Raw genomic sequence first — 26,588 nt, 5'->3', positions numbered from 1 at the left:
TAACTCTGGAATTTTATGCAAATGCTAGATTTTTGTGGATAGTAACTCAAACGATTTTTCTGTCAGCTACAATTTTGACAAATTCCAGTTTGAGAATCTTCATTAATTTTTTTTTTTTTTTTTTTGCTTTGTTGCTGTCTCCCGCGTTTGCGAGGTAGCGCAAGGAAACAGACGAAAGAAATGGCCCAACCCACCCCCATACACATGTATATACATACGTCCACACACGCAAATATACATACCTACACAGCTTTCCATGGTTTACCCCAGACGCTTCACATGCCCTGATTCAATCCACTGACAGCACGTCACCCCGGTATACCACATCGATCCAATTCACTCTATTCCTTGCCCGCCTTTCACCCTCCTGCATGTTCAGGCCCTGGTCACAAAAAATCTTTTTCACTCCATCTTTCCACCTCCAATTTGGTCTCCCACTTCGCGTTCCCTCCACCTCCGACACATATATCCTCTTGATCAATCTTTCCTCACTCATTCTCTCCATGTGCCCAAACCATTTCAAAACACCCTCTTCTGCTCTCTCAACCACGCTCTTTTTATTTCCACACATCTCTCTTACCCTTACGTTACTTACTCGATCAAACCACCTCACACCACACATTGTCCTCAAACATCTCATTTCCAGCACATCCATCCTCCTGCGCACAACTCTATCCATAGCCCACGCCTCGCAACCATACAACATTGTTGGAACCACTATTCCTTCAAACATACCCATTTTTGCTTTCCGAGATAATGTTCTTGACTTCCACACATTCTTCAAGGCTCCCAGGATTTTCGCCCCCTCCCCCACCCTATGATCCACTTCCGCTTCCATGGTTCCATCCGCTGCCAGATCCACTCCCACATATCTAAAACACTTTACTTCCTCCAGTTTTGCTCCATTCAAACTTACCTCCCAATCGACTTGACCCTCAACCCTACTGTACCTAATAACCTTGCTCTTATTCACATTTACTCTTAACTTTCTTCTTTCACACACTTTACCAGACTCAGTCACCAGCTTCTGCAGTTTCTCACATGAATCAGCCACCAGCGCTATATCATCAGCGAACAACAACTGACTCACTTCCCAAGCTCTCTCATCCCCAACAGACTTCATACTTGCCCCTCTTTCCAAAACTCTTGCATTTACCTCCCTAACAACCCCATCCATAAACAAATTAAACAACCATGGAGACATCACACACCCCTGCCACAAACCTACATTCACTGAGAACCAATCACTTTCCTCTCTTCCTACACGTACACATGCCTTACATCCTCGATAAAAACTTTTCACTGCTTCTAACAACTTTCCTCCCACACCATATATTCTTAATACCTTCCACAGAGCATCTCTATCAACTCTATCATATGCCTTCTCCAGATCCATAAATGCTACATACAAATCCATTTGCTTTTCTAAGTATTTCTCACATACATTCTTCAAAGCAAACACCTGATCCACACATCCTCTACCACTTCTGAAACCACACTGCTCTTCCCCAATCTGATGCTCTGTACATGCCTTCACCCTCTCAATCAATACCCTCCCATACAATTTGCCAGGAATACTCAACAAACTTGTCCCTCTGTAATTTGAGCACTCACTCTTATCCCCTTTGCCTTTGTACAATGGCACTATGCACGCATTCCGCCAATCCTCAGGAACCTCACCATGAGTCATACATACATTAAATAACCTTACCAACCAGTAAACAATACAGTCACCCCCTTTTTTAATAAATTCCACTGCAATACCATCCAAACCTGCTGCCTTGCCGGCTTGCATCTTCCGCAAAGCTTTTACTACCTCTTTTCTGTTTACCAAATCATTTTCCCTAACCCTCTCACTTTGCACACCACCTCGACCAAAACACCCTATATCTGCCACTCTATTATCAAACACATTCAACAAACCTTCAAAATACTCACTCCATCTCCTTCTCACATCACCACTACTTGTTATCACCTCCCCATTTGCGCCCTTCACTGAAGTTCCCATTTGCTCCCTTGTCTTACGCACTTTATTTACCTCCTTCCAGAACATCTTTTTATTCTCCCTAAAATTTAATGATACTCTCTCACCCCAACTCTCATTTGCCCTCTTTTTCACCTCTTGCACCTTTCTCTTGACCTCCTGTCTCTTTCTTTTACACATCTCCCACTCAATTGCATTTTTTCCCTGCAAAAATCGTCCAAATGCCTCACTCTTCTCTTTCACTAATACTCTTACTTCTTCATCCCACCACTCACTACCCTTTCTAATCAACCCACCTCCCACTCTTCTCATGCCACAAGCATCTTTTGCGCAATCCATCACTGATTCCCTAAATACATCCCATTCCTCCCCCACTCCCCTTACTTCCATTGTTCTCACCTTTTTCCATTCTGTACTCAGTCTCTCCCGGTACTTCCTCACACAAGTCTCCTTCCCAAGATCACTTACTCTCACCACCCTCTTCACCCCAACATTCACTCTTCTTTTCTGAAAACCCATACAAATCTTCACCTTAGCCTCCACAAGATAGTGATCAGACATCCCTCCAGTTGCACCTCTCAGCACATTAACATCCAAAAGTCTCTCTTTCGCGCGCCTGTCAATTAACACGTAATCCAATAACACTCTCTGGCCATCTCTCCTACTTACATACGTATACTTATGCATATCTCGCTTTTTAAACCAGGTATTCCCAATCACCAGTCCTTTTTCAGCACATAAATCTACAAGCTCTTCACCATTTCCATTTACAACACTGAACACCCCATGTATACCAATTATTCCCTCAACTACCACATTACTCACCTTTGCATTCAAATCACCCATCACTATAACCCAGGTCTCGTGCATCAAAACCACTAACACACTCATTCAGCTGCTCCCAAAACACTTGTCTCTCATGATCTTTCTTCTCATGCCCAGGTGCATATGCACCAATAATCACCCACCTCTCTCCATCAACTTTCAGTTTTACCCATATTAATCGAGAATTTACTTTCTTACATTCTATCACATACTCCCAAAACTCCTGTTTCAGGAGTACTGCTACTCCTTCCCTTGCTCTTGTCCTCTCACTAACCCCTGACTTTACTCCCAAGACATTCCCAAACCACTCTTCCCCTTTACCCTTGAGCTTCGTTTCACTCAGAGCCAAAACATCCAGGTTCCTTTCCTCAAACATACTACCTATCTCTCCTTTTGTCACATCTTGGTTACATCCACACACATTTAGACACCCCAGTCTGAGCCTTCGAGGAGGATGAGCACTCCCCGCGTGACTCCTTCTGTTTCCCATTTTAGAAAGTTAAAAAATACAAGGAGGGGAGGATTTCTGGCCCCCCGCTCCAGTCTCCTCTAGTCGCCTTCTATGACACGCGAGGAATGCATGTCATTAATACTGAGTAAAATTTTACAACTCCTGTGATGTTCCAGTTGGCTTTGTACAGTTTTAACCTCTGATATAAACCATTTGAATCTGATTATGGAAATATTACACTAATGTCTTATTTTTAAGATTGTTAATGGTACCTTATACATAGTTTGGAGTGTATGATGTGCATTTCAAGATTGTTAATGGTACCTTATACATAGTTTAGAGTGTATGATGTGCATATACTTTCAGTCTTTGCATAACTAAATGTAAGTTAACTGAAGCAAATTGATCCATGCTGAATTTTTTCTAAATTCCATGGACATTCCATTTCCCTGTAAGGTCATCCTTCTTTTAAGGATGATATTGCATTAAGTAGACAAATGTATCTGTTTGTCATTTGTAAAGGGATTCAGATTTGATAATGAAATATGATTTGTTTCACACCTCAAACTCATAAGTATCATTTGGCTGAAAATACACGTGTTGAGGTATTACAAATGTTACAGAACTGGGAAGCTGTGATACATACTAGTTAACTAATCATACAAGAGCTTAAGATTAGGTTGAGCTGGATACTTCCACACTTTGGATAAGCATATGGGTGAGGTAAATGTAGATAGCCACAGTGGCAGATACAAAACTATGTTTACAGAGGTAATATTATGTATTATAACTTATGGCTTGATTGAACATTAAGTGATGAATAGCTACAGTAATACAGCAGTTGACATACCACCTAGCCAAACTAACAGGAAACTGAGCTGTTCACTTGCATAGCTGTGTATTTGTTCATAGATTATTTATGAAGTTAACAATGGAAGGTATAGTACTGTTCTTATATCTGTCTGTATGAACTCTGATTACAAGCTGATTGTAATGGCAAATGGCGGCCCTAGCTGGAGGGGCATGATGGAGAGGTCTTCATGATGGGGGTGTTAGCAGTTTATTGCCAAACTGCCATATGAGCTGCTGTTGTAGGTCAATGGTAGACAGATTCGGTGAAATGAGTGCCTCTTTGTAGGTAGTGTAATAAGGGCCCTGGATGATTCTGCTTGCCCATTTCTGTATTCTTTCTAGTTGGTCCCTCTGTGTAGCAGTTATTGAGCAGGACCAGGCAAGGGAGGCATAGGTGAGTTTAGGTAGAATGGAGAAGATATAGACATTCCTGAGCTCAGTTGGTGGGACACCTAGTGGTTTCAGTTGGTGGATATGGTACAGAGTTGAGAAAGACTTGATGATGGTGATGACGACTCTTCCAGTTTAAACTGTCATGTATCGTGACACCAAGAAGTTTGAAGCCTCTGACCACATGGTGGGTGTCAGAGTCTAGTGTGATATCAGATCAAGGGTCGTACTATCATGATCAAGGGTCGTACCTTCGTGCTCAAGGCTCTTACCATCATGCAACCATGTCTGCATCTACACTGTGGTGCCTTAAAAAAGAAAACAACCAAGCATCCAGGTCGATGTGCATCATCAGTCTTGGTGTGGTTAATGGTGATGTCTTTGGCCATAGTCCACTCCTGAAGGTTGTTGATGATGTGCTGATGGGCACTGAAGTCAGTAGAGTATATTATCATGCCACTAGATATGTGTATTATATGCAAAGGTGTGGAATTACGTATTTTTTTCTGTCAAAAATTTAAAGACTGACTACTGCAACCTGATGTAGAATTTTGGGTATTTATGATCCATTGTATAAATCTGTCAGGAACAGACAAGGAAATGGCCTTGTTCTCATTTGGTCGCATCCATTCTCTGGCTTTCATGTGTGATGCACCAAAACCACAGCTTCCTATCCACAATGAGGCCCCACAGATCTTTCCTTGGTTTCCCCCAGCCTATTCATATGCCCTTGTTCAGCCCTTTGACAGCACATCATCCCCTGTACATCACATGCTCCACTTCACATTTTCCCTTGCATGCCTTACACTCTCCTGTATGTTCAGGCCTCAAGTACTTAAAAACCTTATTTTCTCCATCCTTCCATCTCCAATTAAGTCCCTTCTTTCCCCTTTTCCCCTCCACTTCTGACACATATAACCTTTTTGTCAACCTGTCTTCTCTCATCCTCTACATATGTTCAAACCATTTCAGCACACTTTCTTCAAGTCTCTCAAATGTACTCCTCTTATTAGTACACCTCTCTTGTAGCCTATAATGTTGTACTTCATCAACCTACATCATCCCTTAGATATTTCATCACCCTCATGAGTACACTTTCATCTACAACTCATGTTTTGTGCCCGTACAACAGTCACAGTTGTTTTACCTTCACACATGCCCATCTTAGGTCCTCCAGATAATGACCACTTTTTTCACATATTCCTTAATGCTTCCAGATATGAACGATAAATATCTTTTCAAGTTGGAACTATTAGTCTTGATTAAAACTGATATATTGTATTACAATAACAGTTAGAATTTATTATCAAAGGCAAATACTTGTTACACCTTAGATTGAACAGAGATCAGTTACATTCTGTATGACTTTTTCATATGAAACTGAGAGTACAATATCTTGTAAGGGTCACTATATGAATATGCCTGATTAAAATCTGTGGAATACATCCACCATCTTCGAGGCTTCCTTTTATCTATGACCCATGTCTCACATCCATCCAACATTGTTAGGACTACTATGCCTTAAGACATACCCATCTTTGCCCTCACAGACAGTGACTTCTCTTAGATTTTTATTTGAATTAAATGAAGAACAGGGAGCCCCTCCCTTAGTGCAGTGGTTAGTATTGCCCAGGTTTAAGTCCCGGATACTGTAGAGCAACTGCCACTATGAATGGATACCTGGTATAGCCTTGGATGTGTACTGTTTATACATAAAGACATGGTATGTATATAATGTTACGGGATCAGGTAGCATAATGTAGTTGTAGTTTCTGTGCTTGAACATGATGTGGACCATGGGTATTTATAGTTGCCAAACCACTTACCCTTTTTGCTTGTTTTTTTTGTAACTTGGATAGGCATATTGAATTGAAGATCTTACTTGTTTGTTTCTAGATTTCTGATGTCCAGGTTTTTGTTGTCATACCTGTATCAAGAAACATAATTTGTTTCAGGACACCATTTCATGCCGATGTCTTCCGATCATATAGCTGGTCAGCCAATGTTTGTGGCCGGAAAAGATGGGTATTTTAACCTCCAGGAGAAGATCAGTTTTTACGAGACCCATTTGGCACACCCATATATGATGTAGATTCTGCTGAACTGAGGTGTAATCTTACTCTTTTTTGTTTTCAAAGAGGCCTTGAGTAATATATTTAAAGTATCTGTTTACATGAGCTAAATGTTATATTGTATGGTACATATGTATTATGTTTGACTTCAGAATGGTATTAAAAATGTGCATACAAAACCAAAGGAAAAATAAGTTCTTTTTAACCTTCTACTTACAGATATTTAATGAGATTTGTGAAAACACAGAAGACAGAAAGAACTTGAATTGTTATACATTTACTTTGTTATCCTCAGTGATGCCTCTAAGCATCCAAAAGCACCTTCAGCAATAGGCCGTGTGGAGGTCATTCAGGAGCAGGGTGAAACTATATTTGTTCCTTCAGGTTGGCACCATCAAGTCTGGAACCCAGTAAGAGTATTTTCAGTACTTAATTTTGCTGCATGGCTCTTAGTAGAGGTTGATGTAATATCTCATGAATTTTGGTCATATATTGCAGTGGCTAAAGTCTTTAGTCTTAGTAAACTGGGTTAACTAAACTAGATAATTCCAAATATCATTTATATCAAGTGAGCTCTATTGATGTGATGATATTAGCTGGTCTGGTCTAGGGGCCTTAATACAGTACAGTGGTGATAACCCTGAACCTACCAAAGTGTATAACAATCAGTCAAAAAAGATCTTAACTGTAGAACTGGCCACTCTCTTAGGATGGAAAATTAAAGATTACTTTTTATATTGCATACACCCTTTCCATAATTATTTCACAAGTAAATAGTCTTCACTTAAAAGAAAGTTCATACGTAAAAACAGTTAAAAGTAGTTCAGAGGTAAAAGAGTTATTAGCTTATTGGGCCTCTGAGAGAGGGGTGCAGGGGATCCAAAAGGGGGCCCGGGAATTTCCTGTGATCTCAGAAAAGGGAGAAAATCAACAAGCGCTCCATCCCACCCCTCTCTCACCTTCCATACCCTTTTTGGCCTTACAGCTCATGGCATAAAACTGTAGTGGATAAAAACAGGATGACTAACGGAGAAGAGAAGGGTACCCAAAAGAAACTTTATACCCCATGATAAAATTCCTCTCAGAGGCCCTGACTTCAGTACTTTCTTGGAATATTTCCACCCATCCCCTTCCTTACTGCTAGCAGTAGAGCAAACAAATCTTACAGGATAAACACACTTGAGAGCCTTTGTTCTTCTCTTCATATCTGCCCTCTTGTGTATGAATAATTTTTACATCTTACCTCTATAATCTGAATATTTATGCATTTTCCAAAACTTACCCTTTATGATATTTTTGGGTGATACTTTGATTTTACAATAACATTGTTTGTACCCCACTATTTCCTCCCATCTTGACTCGGTTGGAACAGTTTCTGCCCCTTTTGTATTACGTATATGTTGCTAGACCTCTGTATCTTCTCTATGGTAAATGTGTTTCTTTGCTTGTTTAAACCTTCTATTTAAACAGTGATTCTTTTCTTTGATTCCATCTTTTCCCTCATGCTGAACACAATTTGTTGCTCCCTTGTAGTAGATTCTACAGAAATTGTTATAACTGCTCATTTGCAAAATTTGGAGTCTGGCTTCTTGATCCAGCTCCTTTGAGTAGGTGTTAGTCTTCATAGTTGTCCTTCCTTTACTTTGTTCATATCTAAATCATCTCTTTATCTTTAAACACTCCTTTTCCACTAAATAATTTGTCTCAGGCACCATGTGATCACTTTCTAAGACAGGTCTATAGATACTGTTTACAACTTCAAGGCTACTGTATTAGATTAGACTAAACTGTAATGGCATGTTTGCAGCTGTAACTCGTTAACTTTGATGTATGTTGGCACGAAAAAACTTACGCATCCTGGGAACTAGAATTTCCATGAGTTCTCATCCATGTGTACATCTAAGTTTATCCAGTTTATCCTTTATAATTCAAATCCTTGAATTCAAGATTTTTTCACTATTCAAACTTCAATTTTCCTCATACTACACTATCTTGATTTCTATAGTTTGTTCAAAAAATCATCCAGACTCATGTGACTTTTTTAGAGGATTGTATGTTATCAGGGTTTCTTGCAAATTTTATCAAACAATGTTTTCTCCAGAATGTATCCATAAAAGGGCCACTCTTTACAAATATGTTTTATGATTCTGATGATTCTGTTCTGTCCATCACCAGTAAGGATAGTCCACCCTTTTCTCTGCCTTTTTCCCCTTTTTTTTTTATTTCAAAAACCCTAGGAAAATCACATGCAGTTATTTATTTGATACCTTTCTTGAGTTTTGCAGTCTACTAAACTTGTGATGTTTGTTTTAATCTCATCTGCTTGATCCTTAATTCAAGTTCTTTACCATTCCCACCAATCCATTAGCATTTGTATATTATTACAGACTTTTTGTTTCCTCTGGTTCCTGTTGAGGGTAATTCTCTTTTATAACTTTCTTCAAGATATTTGTACCAACTCTCTCTTGTTATGTACCTTTGAAATATCCCTTCACATTTTCTTTATAAGGAACCTGTTTTTCATTTCCTAATCATATATTGTGTGTGTGGGGGGTATTCTTGCACTCCTGGGGCCCAATCTCTTGAACTTTAAAGTCTACTCTCATACAACAATTGAAACTTCCATATGCAGTCCACATTCACAACTTCTTAACTAATTTTGTACCATTTATCCAATACCTTTATACTTAAAAAGTAGTTCTTTACATGTTTTCCAGTATTCATTGCTAAATTTCATGTTATAGTCTCCAGTTGTTCTATCCTTGCATCTTTCAAAGAAATGTTCGTTGTGTACATAATCAAGCAACTTTAAGGCCTCCAGCCTTTCCCTGTAACTCAGCTCTTAATTCTGGTCTACATAATCAAGCAAATTTAGGGCCTCTAGCCTTTCCCTGTAACTCAGCTCTTAATTCTGGTACCATCTTTATTGCCTGCCTTCTGTTAGTTCTTTGTGCATCTTTAAGTGCAGTGACCAAACTTGAGAACCATATTCTGGTTTTAGCCTTATCTAGGGCATGAGCAACTTGCTGAATATTTCCCTAACCATATTCATGAAAGCAATTCAAATATTTGCCTGCAGACAGTTAGTCTCCCTTACAATCTGTTTGTAAGCTTCTCTTGACTTCCCTGGTGTCTTCCTCCATATGTAACTTTCAGTTGGCATCCCTTCCCTCTTGTGCACAATATCTTCATTCTTCTTGCCTTATCAATTTCTTTAGTCTTATCTTTGCCCACAACTTCCAGTGAATATAAAATTTAGTTCTAGTCTTATTCTATCTGTATTCATTGTGTTCTTGCAGACCAATTATTATGACTGATCTGTCTTTCCCACTCATTTCTAAGTATTCTGTTTAAGTATGTTTTCAGTTTATTGCCTGTAATTTCCTCAAATTTGTCATCGCTCATTTTGTTTGTTTGTGAGTGTGTATGTCCTTACCTATTTGTTATTATCTATTTATACAGTACAGGGAGGGCGTTTTATGCTCTTGAGGGCCCATCCATTGAACATTCTCTCCTAACATGAAACTTCTTAAATTTATGTATGGTCTGTATGAAACATGTATTCATTCATTTTATTCCAATCATGCACCACTCTTACACTATGAAAAATTACTTTAAAATTCTTTGTTTAATATTTCTTGCTTTGTTTAGTGGATATCCCCTACATCTTTCAAAGAACTGTTTACTGTCTGCATTCTCAACCTGGCTTAAAAACATAAAGGTTGTGATCATGTCATCCCTCACTCTTCTCTCTTGCAAGGTGGGCAAGTTGAAGTCTTCTAGCCTTTCCTTGTAATTCGACTGTCTCAATTCTGGCCCCGTCGTTGTTGCCCTACTCTGGACCTTCTCTATAAGCACTTTGTGCTTCTTTAGGTGCTGTGACCAAATATGAGAAGCAATTCTAGTTTTGGCCACATGTAGGATATAAACAGCTTGCTAAATATTTCCCTATCCTTATATTTTTTTTCAATGATAATTGAGATGGCATGGGCAGCTGAGGCCCTAATCAAAGCCATCCCATTAATGCAGGGGCTGGAAACCTCCCCTTCTTGTATTTCAATTTCTAAAAGGGGAAACGGAAGAAGGAGTCAAGCAGGGAGTGCTCATCCTCCTTGAAGGCTCAGATTGTAAATGTGTGTGGATGTAACCAAGGTGAGAAGAAAGGAGAGATAGGTAGTATGTTTGAGGAAAGAAACCTGGATTTTCTGCCTCTGAGCTAAACGAAGCTCAAGGGTAAAGGGGAAGAATGGTTTGGAAAAGTCTTGGGAGTAAAGTTAAGAGGTTGGTTAAAGGACAAGAGCTAAGGAAGGAGTAGCACTACTCCTGAAGCAGGAGTTGTGGGAGTGTGTGATAGAGTGTAAGAAAGTAAATTCTAGATTGATGTGGGTAAAACTGAAAGTGGATGAAGAGAGATGGGTGATTATGGGCGCTTATGCACCTGGTCATGAGATCAAAGATCACGAGAGGCAAGTGTTTTGGGAGCAGTTGAGAGAGTGTGTCAGTAGCTGTGGTGCACAAGAATGGGTATTAGTAATGGGTGATTTAAATGTGAAGGTGAGTAATATGGTAGTTGAGGGTATAATTGGTGTACATGGGGTACTCAGTGTTATGAATGGAAATGCTGAAGAGCTTGTGGATGTGTGTGCTGATAAAATACTGATGATTGGGAATACCTGGTTTAAAAAGTGAGATATACATAAGTATACATATGTGAGTAGGAGAGATGGTCAAGTGCACTATTAGATTACGTGTTAATTGATTGGGCGTGTAAAAGAGAGACTTTTGGATGATAATGTGCTTGGAGGGGCAGCTGGTGGGAAGTCTGATCACTATCTTGTGGAGGCTAAGGTGAAGATCTGTAGTGGTTTTCAAAAACGAAGAGAAAATGTTGGGGGGAAGAGAATGGTAAGTGAACTTGGAAAGGAGACTTGTGTGAGGAAATACCAGGAGAGACTGAGTGTAGAATGGCACAAGGTGAGAGCAAATTCTGTGAGGGGAGTGGAAGAAGGATGGGAGGTATTTAGGGAAGCAGTGATGGCATGCGCAAAAGATGCACATGGCATGAGAAAGGTGGGAGGTGGGCAGAATAGAAAGGGTAGTGAGTGGTGGGATGAAGTTGTTAGTGAAAGAGAAAAGAGAGGCATTTGGAGGATACATACAAGTAAGTGCAAATGACTGGGAGATATATGACAGAAAGGGGCAGGAGGTCAAGAGGAAGGTGCAAGAGTTCAAAAAGAGGGCAAATGAGAGTTGGGGTGAGAATACAAAGATGTTTTGGAAGAAAGTAAATAACATGCGTAAGACAAGAAAACAAATGGTAACATCAGTGAAGGGGGCAAAAGGGGATGTGATAATAGGTAGTGATGAAGTGAGAAGGAGATGGAGTGAGTATTTTGAAGGTTTGTTGAATGTGTTTGATGATAAAGTGGCAGAAGTAGGGTGTTTTGGCTGGGGTGGTGTGCAAAGTGAAAGGGTCAGGGAGAATGGTTTGGCTAAGAGAGAAGAGGTAGTGAAAGCTCTACGGAAGATGAAAACCAGCAAGGTGACGGGTATGGAAGGTACTGCAGTTGAATTTATCAAGAAAGTGGGTGACTATGTTGTTGATTGGTTGGTAAGGATATTCAATGTATGTATGGATTGTGTTGAAGTGTTTGAGGACTGGCAGAATGTATGCATAGTGCCACTGCACAAAGGACAAAGGGGATAAAGGTGAGTGTTCAAACTAGAGAGGTATATGTTTGTTGAGTATTCCTAGAAAATTGTATGGGAGGGTATTGATTGAGACGGTGAAAGCATGTACAGAACATCAGATTAGGGAAGAGCAGTGTGGTTTCCGAAGTGGTAGAGGAAGTGTGGATTAGTTGTTTGCTTTGAAGAATGTGTGAGAAACACTTAGAAAAACCGATGGATTTGTATGTGGCATTTATGGATCTGGAGAAGGCATATGATAGGGAAGATAGAGATGCTTTGTGGAAGGTCTTAAGAGTATATGGTGTGGGAGATAAGTTGCCTGAAGCTGTGGAAAGCTTTTATCAAGGATGTAAGGCATGTGTACCTATAGGAAGAGAGAAGTGATTGGTTCCCAGTGAATGTCAGTCTGCAGCAAGGGTGTGTGATGTCACCTGGTTGTTTAATTTGTTTATGGATAGGATGGTTAGGGAAGTAAATGCAAGAATTTTGGAGAGAGGGGCAAATATGCAGCCTGTTGGGGATGAAGTGAGTCATTTGTTGTTTGCCAATGACAGAGGATTGGTGGTTGATTCGAGTGAGAAACTGCAGAAGTCAGTGACTGAGTTTGGAAAAGTGTGTGAAAGGAGAAAGTTGCGAGTAATTGTGAATAAGAATAAGGTTTTAGGTTCAGTAGGGTTGAGGGAAACATTGATTGGAATGTAAGTTGGAATGGAGAAAAATTGGAGGAAGTGAAGTGTTTTAAATATCTAGGAGACAATTTAGCAGCAGAAGGAACCATGGAAGCTGAAGTGAGTCACAGGGTGGGGGAGGGAGTGAAGGTTCTGGGAGCGATGAAGAATGTGTGGAAGGCAAGAACGTTATCTTGGAGCAAAAATAGGTATGTTTGAAGGAAGAGTAGTTCCAACAATGTTATATGGTTGCGAGGCACGGCTATGAATAAGGTTGTACAGAGGAGGGTGGATGTATTGGAAATGAAATGTTTAGGGACAATATGTGGTGTGAGGTGGTTTGATTGAGTAAGTAATGAAAGGGTAAGAGAGATGTGTGGAAATAAAAAGTGTGGTTGAGAGAGCAGAAGACGGTGTGTTGAAATAGTTTGGTCATATGGAGAGAATGAGTGAGGAAAGATTGACCAAGAGGATATATGTGTCTGAGGTGGAGGGAACGAGGAGAAGTGGGAGACCAAATTGGAGGTGGAAAGATGGAGTGAAAAAGATTTTGTGTGATCGGGGCCTGAACATGCAGGAGGGTGAAAGGCGGGCAAGGAATAGAGTGAATTGGATCGATGTGGTATACCGGGGTTGACGTGCTGTCAGTGGATTGAATCAGGGCATGTGAAGCATCTGGGGTAAAGCATGGAAAGTTGTGTGGGGCCTGGATGTGGAAAGGGAGCTGTGGTTTCGGGCATTATTGCATGACAGCTAGAGACTGAGTGTGAATGAATGGGGCCTTTGTTGTCTTTTCCTAGTGCTACCTCGCACACATGAGGGGGGAGGGAGATGGTATTCCATGTGTGGCGAGGTGGTGATGGGAATGAATAAAGGCAAACAGTGTGAATTGTGTGCATGGGTATATATGTATGTGTCTGTGTGTGTATATATATGTGTACAGTGAGATGTATAGGTATGTACATTGGCGTGTGTGGACGTGTATGTATATACATTGTGTATGGGGGTGGGTTGGGCCATTTCTTTCGTCTGTTTCCTTGCGATACCTCGCAAACGTGGGAGACAGCGACAAAAAAAAAAAAAAATGTATATGTATGTGCATACGTTGAAATGTATATGTGCATGTATGGGCATTTATGTATATACATGTGTATGGGTGGGTTGGGTCATTCCTCATCTGTTTCCTTGCGCTACCTCGCTGATGCGGGAGACAGCAATTAAGTATAATAAAAAAAAAATATATATATATATATATATATTTTTTTTTGCTTTGTCGCCGTCTCCCGCGTTTGCGAGGTAGCGCAAGGAAACAGACGAAAGAAATGGCCCAACCCACCCCCATACACATGTATATACATACGTCCACACACGCAAATATACATACCTACACAGCTTTCCATGGTTTACCCCAGACGCTTCACATGCCCCGATTCAATCCACTGACAGCACGTCAACCCCGGTATACCACATCGCTCCAATTCACTCTATTCCTTGCCCGCCTTTCACCCTCCTGCATGTTCAGGCCCCGATCACACAAAATCTTTTTCACTCCATCTTTCCACCTCCAATTTGGTCTCCCACTTCTCCTCGTTCCCTCCACCTCAGACACATATATCCTCTTGGTCAATCTTTCTTTTTTTCTTTCAAACTATTCGCCATTTCCCGCGTTAGCGAGGTAGCGTTGAGAACAGAGGACTGGACCTTTAAGGGTATATCCTCACCTGGCCTCCTTCTCTGTTCCTTCTTTTGAAAAATTAAAAAAAATGAGAGGGGAGGATTTCCAGCCACCCGCTCCCTCCCCTTTTAGTCGCCTTCTAGGACATGCAAGGAATACATGGGAAGTATTCTTTCTCCCCTATCCCCAGGGATAAATCCCTACCAATACTTTACAATACAATGTTATCAAATTTAGTTAAAATAAATCTGCTGCCTTCCCACAAAAGCCAAAAAGTTATGTATAAAACCAATAAGGATTCAGTCAATCCTTGTTTGTGAACACAAGGAAAAATACAAAACAATTATTCATTCACATGTTGATATTTTGAAATGCAAATGCATCGTATTCTTCGGACTTAAAGTTTGAAGCGTGTCAGCCAGTCAAAGTCTTGAACTTTACATTGAGCTCCAGGGTTGATCATCACATTAATAAGTGAAGGCTTGTTTTCTTCTTCAAGAGCCTGACTAACTGCCTCTTGCAGTTCAGGGACAGACTTACAGAAGAAACCAGTTTCACTGAACATTGAAGCCATGCATTCATAGTGTACAGTTGGCAGAAGTGATGTTGGTGGAGTTGCAATAGCAGCATCCACTCCATCTCTTATTTCACTGAACAATTCCTTGTCTAAACCACTGTAGATGCCATTATTGTTTACAATGATGACTATGATGGGTAGTTTGTAGCGGTAAATTGTTTCCATTTCCATACCACTAAAACCAAAAGCAGAACCTTCAACACATATGATTCGCTTGCCTGGAGCATGGTCTTGTGCCCATAAGGCTGCTGCAATGGCATAACCAAGACCAACACCCATTGTACCAAAAGTACCTGCATCCAGTCTGTGGCGTGGAAATTTGTTGAGCAAAATAGTCCGTCCAATGTCCATGGTATTGGCTCCTTCACTGACAATAATACAATCATGTGGTAACATCTGGTACAGGTGATGAAGTACTGCGTAGTAGTTCATAGGTTCTGAAATATCCTGGGCCATTTTAGTACTAATGCTTTTGTTGTCCTGCACTTTCTCTTGAAGTTGAGACCACCAAGGTGAGTGTGAGGCAACAAGAGTTCCTGGTACTGCTTCTTGGAGCTGGCCACAAACTGCCTTTAAGTCACCTAGCAAAACAACACTTCCATTCACACTGTTGTGGAACTCCTCAGAACATAAATCCACATGTATAAACTTTACATCTAATGCATATCGTGGAGGGCGACCAAAATGAAGAATCCAATTCAATTTTGCTCCAAGAAGCAGAATCACATCAGCCTCCAACAATGCTTTGGTGCAAGCAGGAGCCACACACAAAGGGTGGTCATCGGGTACAACTCCTCTACCCATTGGTGTAGGTAAGAAGGGTATACCAGTCTTTTCTAACAAACAATGGATCTGTTCTTCAGCAAATATATATATATTTCTTTCTTTCTTTCGTACTATTCGCCATTTCCCGCATCAGCAAGGTAGCGTTAAGATCAGAGGACTGGGCCTCTGAGGAAACATCCTCATCCAGCCCCCTTCTCTGTTCCTTCAAAAAAAAAAAAAAAAAAAAAAAAAAAAAAAAAAAAAAAAGAGAGAGCGAGAGAGAGAGAGGGCAGGATTTCCAGCCCCCCGCCTCCCTTCCCTTTTAGTCGCCTTCTACGACATGCAGGGAATACGTGGGAAGTATTCTTTCTCCCCTATCCCCAGGGATATATATGTATATATATGTATATATGTATATATATAATGTATATATATATATATATATATATATATATATATATATATATATATATATATATATATATATTTTTTTTTTTTGCCACTGTCTCCCACGTTTGCGAGGTAGCGCAAGGAAACAGACGAAAGAAATGGCCCAACCCACCCCCATACACATGTATATACATACGTCCACACACACAAATATACATACCTACACAGTTTTCCATGGTTTACCCCAGACGCTTCACATGCCTTGATTCAATCCACTGACAGCACGTCAACCCCGGTATACCACATCGCTCCAATTCACTCTATTCCTTGCCCTCCTTTCACCCTCCTGCATGTTCAGGCCCCGATCACACAAAATCTTTTTCACTCCATCTTTCCACCTCCAATTTGGTCTCCCACTTCTCCTCGTTCCCTCCACCTCCGACACATATATCCTCTTGGTCAATCTTTCCTCACTCATTCTCTCCATGTGACCAAACCATTTCAAAACACCCTCTTCTGCTCTCTCAACCACGCTCTTTTTATTTCCACACATCTCTCTTACCCTTACGTTACTTACTCGATCAAACCACCTCACACCACACATTGTCCTCAAACATCTCATTTCCAGCACATCCATCCTCCTGCGCACAACTCTATCCATAGTCCACGCCTCGCAACCATACAACATTGTTGGAACCACTATTCCTTCAAACATACCCATTTTTGCTTTCCGAGATAATGTTCTCGACTTCCACACATTCTTCAAGGCTCCCAGAATTTTCGCCCCCTCCCCCACCCTATGATCCACTTCCGCTTCCATGTTTCCATCCGCTGCCAGATCCACTCCCAGATATCTAAAACACTTCACTTCCTCCAGTTTTTCTCCATTCAAACTCACCTCCCAATTGACTTGACCCTCAACCCTACTGTACCTAATAACCTTGCTCTTATTCACATTTACTCTTAACTTTCTTCTTTCACACACTTTACCAAACTCAGTCACCAGCTTCTGCAGTTTCTCACATGAATCAGCCACCAGCGCTGTATCATCAGCGAACAGCAACTGACTCACTTCCCAAGCTCTCTCATCCCCAACAGACTTCATACTTGCCCCTCTTTCCAAAACTCTTGCATTCACCTCCCTAACAACCCCATCCATAAACAAATTAAACAACCATGGAGACATCACACACCCCTGCCGCAAACCTACATTCACTGAGAACCAATCACTTTCCTCTCTTCCTACACGTACACATGCCTTACATCCTCGATAAAAACTTTTCACTGCTTCTAACAACTTTCCTCCCACACCATATATTCTTAATACCTTCCACAGAGCATCTCTATCAACTCTATCATATGCCTTCTCCAGATCCATAAATGCTACATACAAATCCATTTGCTTTTCTAAGTATTTCTCACATACATTCTTCAAAGCAAACACCTGATCCACACATCCTCTACCACTTCTGAAACCACACTGCTCTTCCCCAATCTGATGCTCTGTACATGCCTTCACCCTCTCAATCAATACCCTCCCATATAATTTACCAGGAATACTCAACAAACTTATACCTCTGTAATTTAAGCACTCACTCTTATCCCCTTTGCCTTTGTACAATGGCACTATGCACGCATTCCGCCAATCCTCAGGCACCTCACCATGAGTCATACATACATTAAATAACCTTACCAACCAGTCAACAATACAGTCACCCCCTTTTTTAATAAATTCCACTGCAATACCATCCAAACCTGCTGCCTTGCCGGCTTTCATCTTCTTGTATGGTTGCGAGGCGTGGGCTATGGATAGAGTTGTGCGCAGGAGGATGGACGTGCTGGAAATGAGATGTTTGAGGACAATGTGTGTTGTGAGGTGGTTTGATCGAGTGAGTAACGTAAGGGTAAGAGAGATGTGTGGAAATAAAAAGAGCGTGGTTGAGAGAGCAGAAGAGGGTGTTTTGAAGTGGTTTGGGCACATGGAGAGGATGAGTGAGGAAAGATTGACCAAGAGGATATATGTGTCGGAGGTGGAGGGAACGAGGAGAAGAGGGAGACCAAATAGGAGGTGGAAAGATGGAGTGAAAAAGATTTTGTGTGATCGGGGCCTGAACATGCAGGAGGGTGAAAGGAGGGCAAGGAATAGAGTGAATTGGATCGATGTGGTATACCGGGGTTGACGTGCTGTCAGTGGATTGAATCAAGGCATGTGAAGCGTCTGGGGTAAACCATGGAAAGCTGTGCAGGTATGTATATTTGCGTGTGTGGACGTATGTATATACATGTGTATGGGGGTGGGTTGGGCCATTTCTTTCGTCTGTTTCCTTGCGCTACCTCGCAAACGCGGGAGACAGCGACAAAGTATAATAAAAAATAAAATATACATATGGGGATAGGGGAGAAAGAATACTTCCCACGTATTCCCTGCGTGTCATAGAAGGCGACTACAAGGGAAGGGAGCAGGGGGCTGTAAATCCTCCCCTCTTGTTTTTAGTTTTCCTAATGAAGGAACAGAGGAGGTGGCCAAGTGAGGATATTCCCTCAAAGGCTCAGTCCTCTGTTCTTAACACTACCTTGCTAACTTGGGAAATGGCGAACAGTATGGAAGAAAGAAAGAAATATATATATATTTGCGGAAGAACAGATCCATTGTTTGTTAGAAAAGACTGGTATACCCTTCTTACCTACACCAATGGGCAAAGGAGTTGTACCCGATGACCACCCTTTGTGTGTGGCTCCTGCTCACACCAAAGCATTGTTGGAGGCTGATGTGATTCTGCTTCTTGGAGCAAGATTGAATTGGATTCTTCATTTTGGTTGCCCTCCACTCATGGTGAGGTGCCTGAGGATTGGCGGAATGCTTGCATAGTGCCATTGTACAAAGGCAAAGGGGATAAGAGTGAGTGCTCAAATTACAGAGGTATAAGTTTGTTGGGAGGTGAGTTTGAATGGAGAAAAACTGGAGGAAGTGAAGAGTTTTACATATCTGGGAGTGGATCTGGCAGCGGATGGAACCATGGAAGCAGAAGTGGATCATAGGGTGGGGGAGGGGGCGAAAATTCTGGGAGCCTTGAAGAATGTGTGGAAGTCGAGAACATTATCTCGGAAAGCAAAAATGGGTATGTTTGAAGGAATAGTGGTTCCAACAATGTTGTATGGTTGCGAGGCGTGGGCTATGGATAGAGTTGTGCGCAGGAGGATGGATGTGCTGGAAATGAGATGTTTGAAGACAATGTGTGGTGTGAGGTGGTTTGATCGAGTAAGTAACGTAAGGGTAAGAGAGATGTGTGGAAATAAAAAGAGCGTGGTTGAGAGAGCAGAAGAGGGTGTTTTGAAATGGTTTGGGCACATGGAGAGAATGAGTGAGGAAAGATTGACCAAGAGGATATATGTGTCGGAGGTGGAGGGAACGAGGAGAAGAGGGAGACCAAATTGGAGGTGGAAAGATGGAGTGAAAAAGATTTTGTGTGATCGGGGCCTGAACAGGCAGGAGGGTGAAAGGAGGGCAAGGAATGGAGTGAATTGGAGTGATGTGGTATACCGGGGTTGACGTGCTGTCAGTGGATTGAATCAAGGCATGTGAAGCGTCTGGGGTAAACCATGGAAAGCTGTGTAGGTATGTATATTTGCGTGTGTGGACGTATGTATATACATGTGTATGGGGGTGGGTTGGGCCATTTCTTTCGTCTGTTTCCTTGCGCTACCTCGCAAACGCGGGAGACAGCGCCAAAAAAAAAAAAAAAAAAAAAGTTTGTTGGGTATTCCTGGTAAATTATATGGGAGGGTATTGATTGAGAGGGTGAAGACATGTACAGAGCATCAGATTGGGGAAGAGCAGTGTGGTTTCAGAAGTGGTAGAGGATGTGTGGATCAGGTGTTTGCTTTGAAGAACGTATGTGAGAAATACTTAGAAAAGCAAATGGATTTGTATGTAGCATTTATGGATCTGGAGAAGGCATATGATAGAGTTGATAGAGATGCTCTGTGGAAGGTATTAAGAATATATGGTGTGGGAGGCAAGTTGTTAGAAGCAGTGAAAAGTTTTTATCGAGGATGTAAGGCATGTGTACGTGTAGGAAGAGAGGAAAATGATTGGTTTTCAGTGAATGAAGGTTTGCGGCAGGGGTGTGTGATGTCTCCATGGTTGTTTAATTTGTTTATGGATGGGGTTGTTAGCGAGGTGAATGCAAGAGTTTTGGAAAAAGGGGCAAGTATGAAGTCTGTTGTGGATGAGAGAGCTTGGGAAGTGAGTCAGTTGTTGTTCGCTGATGATACAGCGCTGGTGGCTGATTCATGTGAGAAACTGCAGAAGCTGGTGACTGAGTTTGGTAAAGTGTGTGGAAGAAGAAAGTTAAGAGTAAATGTGAATAAGAGCAAGGTTATTAGGTACAGTAGGGTTGAGGGTCAAGTCAATTGGGAGGTAAGTTTGAATGGAGAAAAACTGGAGAAAGTAAAGTGTTTTAGAGATCTGGGAGTGGATCTGGCAGCGGATGGAACCATGGAAGCGGAAGTGAATCATAGGGTGGGGGAGGAGGCGAAAATCCTGGGAGCCTTGAAGAATGTGTGGAAGTCGAGAACATTATCTCGGAAAGCAAAAATGGGTATGTTTGAAGGAATAGTCGTTCCAACAATGTTGTATGGTTGCGAGGCATGGGCTATGGACAGAGTTGTGCGCAGGAGGGTGGATGTGCTGGAAATGAGATGTCTGAGGACAATGTGTGGTGTGAGGTGGTTTGATCGAGTAAGTAATGTAAGGGTAAGAGAGATGTGTGGAAATAAAAAGAGCATGGTTGAGAGAGCGGAAGAGGGTGTTTTGAAATGGTTTGGGCACATGGAGAGAATGAGTGAGGAAAGATTGACCAAGAGGATATATGTGTCGGAGGTGGAGGGAATGAGGAGAAGTGGGAGACCAAATTGGAGGTGGAAAGATGGAGTGAAAAAGATTTTGAGTGATCAGGGCCTGAACATGCAGGAGGGTGAAAGGCGGGCAAGGAATAGAGTGAATTGGATCGATGTGGTATACTGGGGTTGAAGTGCTGTCAGTGGATTGAATCAGGGCATGTGAAGCGTCTGGGGTAAACCATGGAAAGTTGTGTGGGGCCTGGATGTGGAAAGGGAGCTGTGGTTTCGGGCATTATTGCATGACAGCTAGAGACTGAGTGTGAATGAATGGGGCCTTTGTTGTCTTTTCCTAGCACTACCTTGCACACATGAGGGGGGAGGGGGATGTTATTCCATGTGTAGCGAGGTGGCTATGGGAATGAATAAAGGCACACAGTGTGAATTGTGTGCATGGGTATTTATGTATGTGTCTGTGTGTGTATATATATGTGTACATGGAGATGTATGGGTATGTATATTTGCGTGTGTGGATGTGTATGTATATGCATGTGTATAGGGGTGGGTTGGGCCATTTCTTTCGTCTGTTTCCTTGCGCTACCTCGCAAACGCGGGAGACAGCGACAAAGCAAAATAAAAAAAATAAATACATACACAGACATATAAATATATGTACACATGTACATAATTCATACTTGCTGCCTTTATTTATTCCCGTCGCCACCACCACACATGAAATGACAACCCCCTCCCTCCACACCACCCTATCTATAGTCCATGCCTCACAACTATATAATTTGCTGGAACCACTATTCCTTCAAACACCCATTTTTGCTTTCCGAGATAATTTTCTCGCCTTCCACACATTTTCAACGCTCCCAGAATATATATATATTCCTATGAGTCCAGAGGGAAAATGAAACACGATAAGTTCCCAAGTGGACTCATAGGAATAGGAAGTATAAGTTTGTTGAGTATTCCTAAGAAATTATATGGGAGGGTATTGACTGAGAGAGTGAAGGCATGTACAGAGCATCAGTCTGGTGAAGAGCACGGTGGTTTCATAAGTGGTAGAGGAAGTGTGGATCAGGTGTTTGCTTTGAGGAATGTATGTGAGAAATACTTAGAAAAGCAAATGAATTTGTATGTAGCATTTATGGATCTGGAGAAGGCATATGATAGAGTTGATAGAGAGCTCTGTGGAAGGTATTAAGAACGTATGGTGTTGGAGGTAAGTTGTTAGAAGCAGTGAAAAGTTCCTATCGAGGATGTAAGGCATGTGGACATGTAAGAAGAGAGGAAAGTGATTAGTGAATGTTGGTTTGCGGCAGGGGTGCGTGATGTCTCCGTCGTTATCTAATTTGTTTATGGATGGGATTGTTAGGGAGGTGAATGCAAGAGTTTTAGAAAGAGGGGCAAGTATGCACCCAACCCATCCACATACACATGTATATACATACACGCCCACACATGCACATATACATACCTATACATTTCAAATGTATACATACATATACATCTTTTTTATTATTTTACTTTGTCGCTGTCTCCCACATTAGTGAGGTAGCGCAAGGAAGCAGACAAAAGAATGGCCCAACCCACCCACATACACATGTATATACATACACGTCCACACACGCAAATATACATACCTATACATCTCAACGCATACATATATTTACACACAGACATATACATATCTACACATTTACATAATTCATACTGTCTGCCTTTATTCACTCCCATCGCCACCCCACCACACATGAAATAACAACCCCCTCCCCATCATGTGCGCGGGGTAGTGCTAGGAAAAGACAACAAAAGCCTTATTTGTTCACACTCAGTCTCTAGCTGTCATGTAATAATGCACTGAAACCACAGCTCCCTTTCCACATCCAGGCCCCACAGAACTTTCCATGGTTTACCCCAGACACTTCACATGCCCTGGTTCAATCCACTGACAGCATGTCGACCCCAGTATACCATATCATTCCAATTCACTCTATTCCTTGACGCCTATCACCCTCCTGCATGTTCAGGCCCCCATCACTCAAAATCTTTTCCACTCCATCTTTCCACCTCCAATTTGGTCTCCCACTTCTCCTCGTTCCCTATGCCTCTGACACATATATCCTCTTGGTCAATCTTTCTTCACTCATTCTCTCCATGTGACCAAACCATTTCAAAACACCCTCTTCTGCTCTCTCAATCACACTCTTTTTATTACCACACATCTCTCTTACCCTATTGTTACTTACTTGATCAAACCACCTCACACCACATGTTGTCCTCAAACATCTCATTTCCAGCACATCCACCCTCTTTTGCGCAACTCTATCTATAGTCCATGCCTTGCAACCATATAACATTGTTGGAACCACTATTCCTTCAAACATACCCATTTTTGCTTTACGAGATAATGTTCTCGACTTCCACTCATTCTTCAACGCTCCCAGAACTTTCGCCCCCTCCCCCACCCTATGATTCACTTCCACTTCCATGGTTCCATCCGCTGCCAAATCCACTCCCAGATATCTAAAACACTTCACTTCCTCCAGTTTTTCTCCATTCAAACTTACCTCCCAATTGACTTGTCCCTCAACCCTACTGTACCTAATAACCTTCCTCTTATTCACATTTACTCTCAACTTTCTTCTTTCACACACTTTACCAAACTCAGTCACCAGCTTCTGCAGTTTCTCACATGAATCAGCCACCAGGGCTGTATCATCAGCAAACAACAACTGACTCACTTCCCAAGCTCTCTCATCCACAACAGACTGCACACTTGCCCCTCTTTCCAAAACTCTTGCATTCATCTCCCTGACAACCCCATCCATAAACAAATTAAACAACCATGTTTGAAGGAATGGTGGTTCCAACAATTTTGTATGGTTGCGAGGCATGGGCTATGGATAGAGTTGTGCGTAGGAGGGTGGATGTGCTGGAAATGAGATGTTTGAGGACAATGTGTGGTGTGAGGTGGTTTGATCGAGTAAGTAACGTAAGGGTAAGAGAGATGTGTGGAAATAAAAAGAGCATGGTTGAGAGAGCAGAAGAGGGTGTTTTGAAATGGTTTGGGCACATGGAGAGAATGAGTGAGGAAAGATTGACCAAGAGGATATATGTGTCGGAGGTGGAGGGAACGAGGAGAAGTGGGAGACCAAATTGGAGGTGGAAAGATGGAGTGAAAAAGATTTTGTGTGATCGGGGCCTGAACATGCAGGAGGGTGAAAGGAGGGCAAGGAATAGAGTGAATTGGATCGATGTGGTATACCGGGGTTGATGTGCTGTCAGTGGATTGAATCAGGGCATGTGAAGCGTCTGGGGTAAACCATGGAAAGCTGTGTAGGTATGTATATTTGTGTGTGTGTACGTGTATGTATATACATGTGTATGGGGGTGGGTTGGGCCATTTCTTTCGTCTGTTTCCTTGCGCTACCTCGCAAATGCGGGAGACAGCGACAAAGCAAAAAAAAAAAAAAAAAAAAAAAAATATTCATACATGCTGCCTTCAGCCATTCCCATTGCCACCCTGCCACGCTTGAAATGGCGTGCCCCTCTCCCCGCACGCACGTGAAGTAGCACTAAGAAAAAGACAACAAAGGCCACATTCGTTCACATTCAGTCTCTAGGTGTCATGTGTAATGCACCGAAACCACAGCTGCCTTTCCACATCTAGGCTCTACAAAACTTTCCACGGTTTACCCCAGACACTTCACATGCCCTAATTCAATCAATTGACAGCACATCAACCCCGGTATACCACATCGTTCCAATTCACTCTATTCCTTGCACGCCTTTCACCCTTCTGCATGTTCAGGCCCCAGTTGCTCAAAATCTTTTTCACTCCATCCTTCCACCTCCAATTTGGTCTCCCACTTCTTGTTCCCTCCACCTCTGACACATATATCCTTTGTTTGACTGAATACTTAATGACATGGTATGAGAGATGTTTGGAAATAAAAAAAGAGTGTGGTTGAGAGAGCAGAAAGAGGTGTGTTGAAAAGGTTTAATCACATGGAAAGAATGAGTGAGGAAAGATTTATTTTTAGATATCTGGGAGTGGATTTGGCAACGGATGGAACCTTGGAAGCAGAAGTGAGTCACTGGGTGGGGGAGGGGGTGGGATGTTTTGGGAGCATTGAAGAATGACTGGAAGGTGAGAACATTATCTTGGAGAGCAAAAATTGCTATGTTTGAAGGAACAGTTATTACAACAATGTTATATGGTTATGAGGCATGGGTAGTACAGAGGAGGGTGGATGTGTTGGAAATGAAATGTTGGTCCAAGTTCTCATCATCAGGTTTTCAATGCCTTTACCATGAATTTACTTATATTCAACCTCACATTTTTTACGAATTCAAAGCCCTTCCCACACCACTCTTATTTCAGATGTGCAGGTTACATAAACTTGTTAAGAGAACAGACCTTTCTCTTCACAGAACTGTTGTTTCTAGCATTAATTTCTGAATTATACTTTTCTGAACTTATTTACAAATGAAAGAACATAAGCCCTAGACCATATTCATGGGCAGTGGCAGCTTCTAAAAATGGGGGAAAGGGCTCACTGGAGTTTTATAAAAGCTTTCACAACATAATGCATACTACACTTCTATACAATTCTACTCTAAACAAAATGGGGGTGAGCCCCCTGCTTCTCAAAGTGGGGAGGTTTCAATCCGTGCCACTGTCACTGATATTCATTCTTGTATTAATAGTCATCAGGAAATCTAACTTCATAAGACTGATGTATGGCAGGGATTGGTCTTGACAGTCAGGTACTGAACTTTCCCCATCCTGACTTATAAAATTATATCAACCTGATAAAAGGATGAGGATGGTTTTGAAGTTTACAGAAAGTGTGCCATTAAATGCAAAACTGGTAATATGGTATATAAGCCAATAACCTAAGGGAACATCGACATGTAAGTGAACAATGAATACCTAACAATCCTATTTCAAAGTATTTCAAACCAATATACACAAAAAAGTTTATCTTCATATGTGCGCAGAGGGATGCAACAGCAAGTAATAACTTTTGTTGTTAGCCATGGTAAAAAACTGAAACTACAGCACAGTTTTGTTAGTGACTTTTTTCTCTCTTGTAACCTGCACAATGTTATTTCCACATCCCTGTAGTCAACTTACATCCAGTAATCTTTACAACTAACTTCCTGTATCCATTTTTATCTATGTTAAATTGTAATATATACTTAAATTGGATTTAATGAATATCAATTGTTCAATGGTCATTAAGCTAATATTAATACACATTAAAAAATACAGTTCTCGTTTTTTTTTTTTTGCTTTGTCGCTGTCTCCCGCTTTTGCGAGGTAGCGCAAGGAAACAGATGAAAGAAATGGCCCAACCCACCCCCATACACATGTATATACATACGTCCACA

The 26,588-nt window shown here is 41.5% G+C and overlaps 1 protein-coding gene and 1 pseudogene across 8 annotated transcripts in view; both read right to left on the bottom strand.

The window, feature by feature from the left end:
• The window catches only part of LOC139751041 (uncharacterized), a 181,911-nt gene that overhangs the window by 1,594 nt on the left and 153,729 nt on the right, over positions 1 to 26,588 (bottom strand). For 6 of the 8 annotated variants that reach the window (XR_011713272.1, XR_011713268.1, XR_011713269.1 and 3 more), the window contains one exon: positions 6,856 to 6,974. The exons of 1 other annotated variant lie outside the window; for it this stretch is intronic. The gene's annotated coding sequence lies outside the window, so the exon portion shown is untranslated. Of the gene's footprint in view, positions 1 to 6,774; positions 6,975 to 26,588 lie in introns of those variants that run through there. One more of the 8 variants, XR_011713270.1, reaches the window with a different exon arrangement.
• Positions 14,512 to 16,183, bottom strand: LOC139750699 (2-hydroxyacyl-CoA lyase 1 pseudogene; annotated as a pseudogene).

This window comes from Panulirus ornatus, chromosome 10 (genome assembly GCF_036320965.1).
Source record: "Panulirus ornatus isolate Po-2019 chromosome 10, ASM3632096v1, whole genome shotgun sequence".
Taxonomy (NCBI): Eukaryota; Metazoa; Arthropoda; class Malacostraca; order Decapoda; family Palinuridae; genus Panulirus; species Panulirus ornatus.
The sequence above is the reverse complement of the archived record's forward strand: the minus strand, read 5'-3'. Positions and strand labels throughout refer to the sequence as shown.